General features: G+C 28.9%; 1 long non-coding RNA gene across 1 annotated transcript; it reads left to right on the top strand.

Moving 5' to 3' along the window:
* Positions 1 to 2,628: 2,628 nt before the first annotated feature.
* LOC107619578 (uncharacterized) lies at positions 2,629 to 3,844 on the top strand. The gene is made up of 2 exons (XR_001615693.3): positions 2,629 to 3,062; positions 3,580 to 3,844. It is a non-coding gene; the product is annotated as an uncharacterized LOC107619578 (long non-coding RNA).
* The last annotated feature ends 2,898 nt before the right edge of the window (positions 3,845 to 6,742 follow it).

Here is a 6,742-nt window from a genome sequence, read left to right as displayed (position 1 = left end):
CTTATTGTTGCTGGTTAAATTATTGTTTGCTAGTTATTGATTTATTGTTCATTTTATTAAGATCAGTTTATTGTTCAGTTTATGTTCAGTTTATTCTTGTTAATTTGGTATTGTTGGTTATTGACTCATGATAACAAAAAGGGAACTTTGAGGCATGCCTTTTGAGTAGAATTATAACAAAAATGAAGGCTTCTTAGTGTATCATAACTCATAATTCAATTGGCTCTTTTTATATAAGCATCTTCTCATCATGAAACTATTGCACAACAAAATAGTGAAGAAGAGTTTGATTTATATTCTTTGCAGTTGAAAATGAAGAGTTTAGGATTAAAAGGTATGTCTATTGAAAGAAAATAAAAATTTATGCCCCCAACTACATATTCTGTACTTGAATTGCTCCAACACAATTCTCACCTTCCTACTTTTGTTACAGGAATAGCTTTTTGGGCTGCCTTGACCACTTTCTTCTTGCTCTTTGCTTATCCATATCCTCCACTTCCATATTTGTTTCATTTTTCTTCTTCCATAATGTGAACAAATGTATACATTATTGCTTATTTTCTTTATGGTATGAACATAGATAAAATTGCAGAAATATACTCTAGGGATATAAAGTTCCAGTCACATAGTGATGTCTTGCGGTGCTTAATTAATTATCATACTTTTATCAAACGTATTTCTCATTATTTCATTGCATGATGCATATATACTACCATCACCATGGTTTCATTTCATGTAGCTATTTCCTAAGATTAATTTTATTGGCACTGATACTTTTGAATTTTGGTCATTCTGGTATATGTATATTATGATGTCACTGGAGTTATAGATATTGGACTTGTACCCACCCTCACTCTCATATAGAGCACCAATGCCAATTCAACTTTAGAGTAGAGAATAGATGCATAACTGTTTATTATTATTATTATTATTATTATTATTATTATTATTATTATTATTATTATTATTTAACTATTTTTTTTATTTCAGGTTGGTTTGCATTAAGAAGTTTAGTTGTTTTGTTGGATAAGACACCATAACTTTGCTATCTTTTAATGACAATTTATTTTTATTTTCAGTTGTATTGACTGTTGAACTATTAAACTTCTTTAATTATCGTATTTGAATTCCTTTTGTCGTTAAATTTTATTAGATCTAGACTTTGTTAGCAATTGTGTATTTGTGTTTGTCGATTTCAATGTTATGACTTTATGAAATAGTATGGTAGTATTTTTCTGAATTGATTGAAAAAACTGAACAAACCGAACCAAACCAAACCGATTTTAATTGGTTTGGTGTGGTTCGGATGGCCTTGATAAAAAAATCGAACCAAACCGAACTGCAGTTTAATTAGACGATCGGATCGGATGACTTTTTCCTCAAAAACCGAACCAAACCGCACCGCGAACACCCCTATTATCATGGACGAAATAGAAGTAATAGGTAATGCGAATTACGGGATTTGGGAACGTTAGAAGTTAAGTTTTAGGGGTTAGCTCCGTTTTAACGTATAATCCTTATTCGTGCTAATGAGGTTTGAAGTCATCTCTTCCTTGATTGCTTGCAGTGGAATCCTTTGTTTCAAATCTTCATCTTGGGATGTGTTTTGAATATCTTCTAACCATACTTTGTCATTCATACATATCCTTACTTGAGTATGCTCCTAGTTATTGCTCGATCCTTTCAGAATATTCATCCTTATTGCTGTTTACCTATCATTATTATGTGCATCCTTGTTAGAGTCTAATCTTAAAAATCTTTCCAAATCTCTGTAGCATACTACACATTCTGTGTCATATTCATAAGATATGGTTTCTTTTCCATTTGCAAAATTGAACATGTCACACCTTTTTATTCTATTCCTTCGATATTTTGAAAATGGAGTTGATATGAATCTTTTCCATCTTATATTAATTTTTGAGAACGAAATTTTTTATAAATAGAATAGGATGTAAGACCCTAGATTTTTGAAAATTAAATAATTAACTATATATTATATTGAGATGTAGTTTTTTTAAGAAAATTATTTTTAACAAAAATAATTAAATAAATATTTATGATTATTGAAGTTTAATTTAATTATTACTTATTTTATTAAATTTAAATTATTTATCAAAAAATATTTTGATTAGATAAAAATTAAATTAATTTTTATTGTTATTATTATTATTATTATTATTATTATTGAAGCTAAAAAAAAAAAGAAGTAGAAACTTACCGAAGCCTTTAACGGAATGAAAAAAGAGATTTTGAAATTTTGTTCATATGTATTATTATATATATGGCTAATTATAAGGTAAAGATGTTAATTGGAATAGAGATAAAGAGATTCTTTTAAATACAACGGTTGAACGGTAGATTGACACGTCGTGTATGTGTCATTTATATTTATGATTGCTCATATTCATGATTAGGGGTGTTCAAAACCGATTCAATTCGAACAAAACCGATCAACTGAACCAAAAAAACCAATAACTAAACAAATTGAAAACTGAAAAACCGAAAAAAAATAATTTGTGCAGTTTTTTGCAGTTCGGTTCGGTTTTCGGTTTTGGTAGAAAAAACCGAACCGAACCGGTGTTATTAAAAACCCTGCTATAAAAGCAGCCTCCCTCCTAAACCAGCCGCAGCCAATAGCCATCCGTAGCAGAAACCCTAACCCCCTCGAGCCCTCTCTCTCAACCTCTGTAGCGCCGAATCTCAGCGGAAGCTCTTCCTTCTTCTTCTCTGCCATCGACGCCGCCGGACAGCACCTTCGCAGCGGCGCGGCTCTTTTCTCTTCCTCTCTCTTCCTTGTAGCTTGTAGCGCTTCTCTTTCTGCCTCAGCCTCGACAGCTCCCACACCACCTCTCCAGCAGCCGTCACCTCCATGAACCAACAGCTGCTGTCTTCTTCGACGAACCGCAGCAGCACGCACCAGACGCAGTCAAAGCAACCACCGTTCATCGTCCGTCTCTCGTTCGTCGTTGATCTGTCCAGTCTCTCTGGTCTTTGGTTCGTCGTCGCCGCCGTCTTACCATCCTACACCTCCATCGTCCTCTGCAATGGAGCCTAAGTCTCAGGTAGTTTTTTTTGTTCCGATTCTATTTTTATTAATTCTGGTTTAGTCTTTTTATTGATTTTAATTTATTGATTCTGATTTTGCTTTTTTAATTTTGAAATTTTTGTTCTGTTTTGATTTAGGGAAATTCTTGTTTAGGGTTGATTCTGATTTTGCTTTTTTAATTTTGAAATTTTTGTTCTGTTTTGATTTAGGAAAATTCTGGTTTAGGGTTGATTCTGATTTTGCTTTTTTAATTTTGAAATTTTTGTTCTGTTTTGATTTAGGAAAATTCTGGTTTAGGGTTGATTCTTATTTTGCTTTTTTGGTTTTATTTCTTGATTTAGTTTGGAATTGGTGCACCATTTTTGCAAAATTTTTGGAATTAGTTTGGTTGTATTTCTTTACTTGCAAAATTCTGGTATAGGGTTGATTCTGATTTTGTTTTTTTTAATTTTGAAATTTTTGTTCTGTTTTGATTTAGGAAAATTCTGGTTTGGGTTGATTCTAAACGTTTTGTTTATTTAATGTTAATGCAGGAAAGAAGAAAGTGAAAGAGGAAGAACTTGTGAAATTGGTGCACCACATGAACATTTATGGAATTAGTTTGGGTGTATTTTTTATTCAGTTTGGTTCTATTTCTTGATTTAGTTTGGAATTGATGCACCATTTTTGCAAAAATTTTGGAATGAGTTTGCTTGTATTTCTTTACTTTCTTGATTCAGTTCAGGCTGATTATTGTTCCATCTGTTTCCCATGTTTTTGCAACTTGCTAATGATTTTAATTTGTTGTGCTTCTGCTAATTTGTTAGTGATTTATGAGTCAAGTTGATCATTGTTCCATTGTTCCATTGTTGATTTTGCGAAATTGTTAATTATTTTAGTACCCTAGATATGATTTGATGATTAGAATAGGATAGGTTTTCAAAACAATGTAAAAACCGAACAAATCAAATCGAACCAAACCGAATTTAATTGGTTTGGTTTGGTTCGGATGGTCTTAATGAAAAAATCGAACCAAATCGAACCGCATAATTAATATAACATTGGATCGGATGATTTTTTCTTAAAAAATCGAATCAAACCGCACCGCGAACACCCCTATTCATGATTGCTGTCGGTGAATAGTAGAAGTGTCATAGCTATTGAGCCGTGTAGCGCCTGAGCTCCGAAAATCCGTGACGGGAATGGTTTTTTTTATTAATTTTTGGCCAGTGTTACGGGAATGCTATTGGATACATTTTTATCGTGTTTTGGGCCTTTTGTATTTGAGTTTGAAGAAGTTCGGCCTCATTTTTTTTCGTTTGTGATAATAGTTGTTTGTTGAGAAAGGAATAAAATAAAAGTGGGCCCATTCAGGGCAAAAGATGTTAGGAGGGTAAAATTCTAAGGAGTAATACTATACAGAGTTTTTTAACCAAACAAAAAAACAATTATAGTGAAAAGTGATGATTTTTTGAAAAATAAAGATTATGTTTTTATGTAAAAAGAAATCCAATTTAAAAAAAAATGCAATGCATATATATTTTTTTAATTTAGTTAAAATATTTATTGTTCACCTAATTCTATTCTTTATAAAAAGAAAATCATTAAGATATTGGGAATTGCATTTCTAAAAAAATTCATTGGAATAAAAAGAAATAAAAAAGTTTTAAATGAGATAAATTGAACCAATAATTAGCACAGGTAAACAATGTTATTATCATTATTTGTCTAATTAATCCACTATAAAAATAGAAAAAGCTTTTAATTTTCTAAAACCTTAAAAAATATAAATGGAGTGACATTTGAATTATATGACCTAAGATTCAAAGATGATTTTTTAAATAAATATCAGTTGGTAAGACGTTACATTCTTATAAATTTTAGTTATAAATTTAAAAAGAAAATAACAATTATTTTGGTATCCATGTGGGTAATAATAATTCTATTGCTCTATCAACATAGATTTAGCATAAATATAAAAATTTGTATTTTTAAGATATAATACATATTTTTATTATATTAACAAAAAATATAATAATGAAAGCTTAAATGATGAAAGCTTAAAGTTATATCATTTATTTTTTAACAAGGACCTTTATTCATAGGACTTTTTGTTTCTTTAACTAAATATTTCTTTTTTTTAATATTTGTAATATGTTTGACTCGTCTTATTATTTATTTATTTTAAGTATCATACTTTTTAACAGGCTTTAGATTAGGTCAATTTTTTTAACAGACCATAATTAATACTCAATAAATAGTTATAAGATTGTTGATCTAGCATGTTTTGGGTGATATTTTTTTAATAAGAATACGGGTACATTTTTTAAATAAGAATACGGGTATATTTATTTTTAAAATGTAAAGAAATTGATAAATATAGAAATGTAAATATAAATTCTATTAATCTATTTATTTAAGAAATTGTCGTAATAAAATATTTATAAAATTATATTATTTTAAATATGTTATATGTATATAAAAAATCAATAACAAATTACTTAATAAAACAAATTTTCTTTAATATTATTCATTTACAACTTTCCTAGAAAGCTTACATTTGGTTTCTGTTTAGTTTTATGTAATTTTTAGAGTCTCCCACAAATTCAAAATATATAAATAAACTATAGAACTCTGACATGATTTACATATAAAGTGAAACACAACATAAATTGTGCTAGAGTTTCATAGTTTGTGTGAATATTCCAATTTTATTAGAGTCTGCAGCGAATTACATATAGTTAAAACATATAGTTAAAACAGAATTGAAGTATAAGCTTTTTAAAAAAAAAGTTACAAATGGATAAAATTAGATATATTAGTCTCTACAATATTAAATTAGCTTTTGTTCTTTTAGAATATTAGATATATTAGTCTATAATAAAATGTCTTTTAACTGTTTAACTCTATTTGAGAAAAGAAAAAATTGTCTTTTTATATTATTTAAAACTAATTTATTTAATAAAATGTCATGAATTAATATTTTAACTGTTTAATTCTATTGATTATTATTACTATTTGAAATTTGAAACACAATTAAATGTGACCATAAAAAAATAAAAAAAATGAAAACACCGAAAAAAATAAATTTTGAAGATCAAAGAGTAATAAATTTTGAAGCTCAAAGACTAATAATTTTGAAATTTGAAACACAATTTGAGCGTCTACTAATATCATTAAGATACAAAGATAAAATTTAAAAAGAAGAAGTAATAGATAAAGAATTTAAATTTAAAAAATAGTAAGACTATTATTTGGATAGGCTCTTGTCGGTCAGATGTTAATAAATTGAATGAATATTAGTTATAGACTTCAAAAAAGAAAAATTCGATTCGGACAAAAATAGATCTTTAGGATTATCTTCTTTTTCTTTTAGTTGCGTGTTATGAACACATGGTAATCTTTCATGAAGTCGTTCGAGTTTCTCGTGAGGAGGTGTGTGTGGAATGGTACCTACAAGAGACTCAGATGTTTACATAAGAAAGGATTTTAGGCAGGTTTTCATAAAGATTAGAGTTGAAAAACCCCTAAGATGAAAATGAGAGTTAAATAATTGGATGAGTGACCTAGTGACAACTCTTGTAACCTTCCCTCCTATTCTGGTGGTTAGTTATCTTCTGTTTTGTCGATTTTTAGCAAATCGATGGTGGTTCGATTCTAATAGTTTGGGAGCGAAACCTACTCCTCTTTTGCAGGTACCAGTTTTCTATAAGTGTA

Source organism: Arachis ipaensis, chromosome B9, assembly GCF_059453495.1.
Source record: "Arachis ipaensis isolate K30076 ecotype BB chromosome B9, ASM5945349v1, whole genome shotgun sequence".
In the NCBI taxonomy this organism is placed as follows: Eukaryota; Viridiplantae; Streptophyta; class Magnoliopsida; order Fabales; family Fabaceae; genus Arachis; species Arachis ipaensis.
This window is presented reverse-complemented; position numbering and strand designations above follow the sequence as displayed.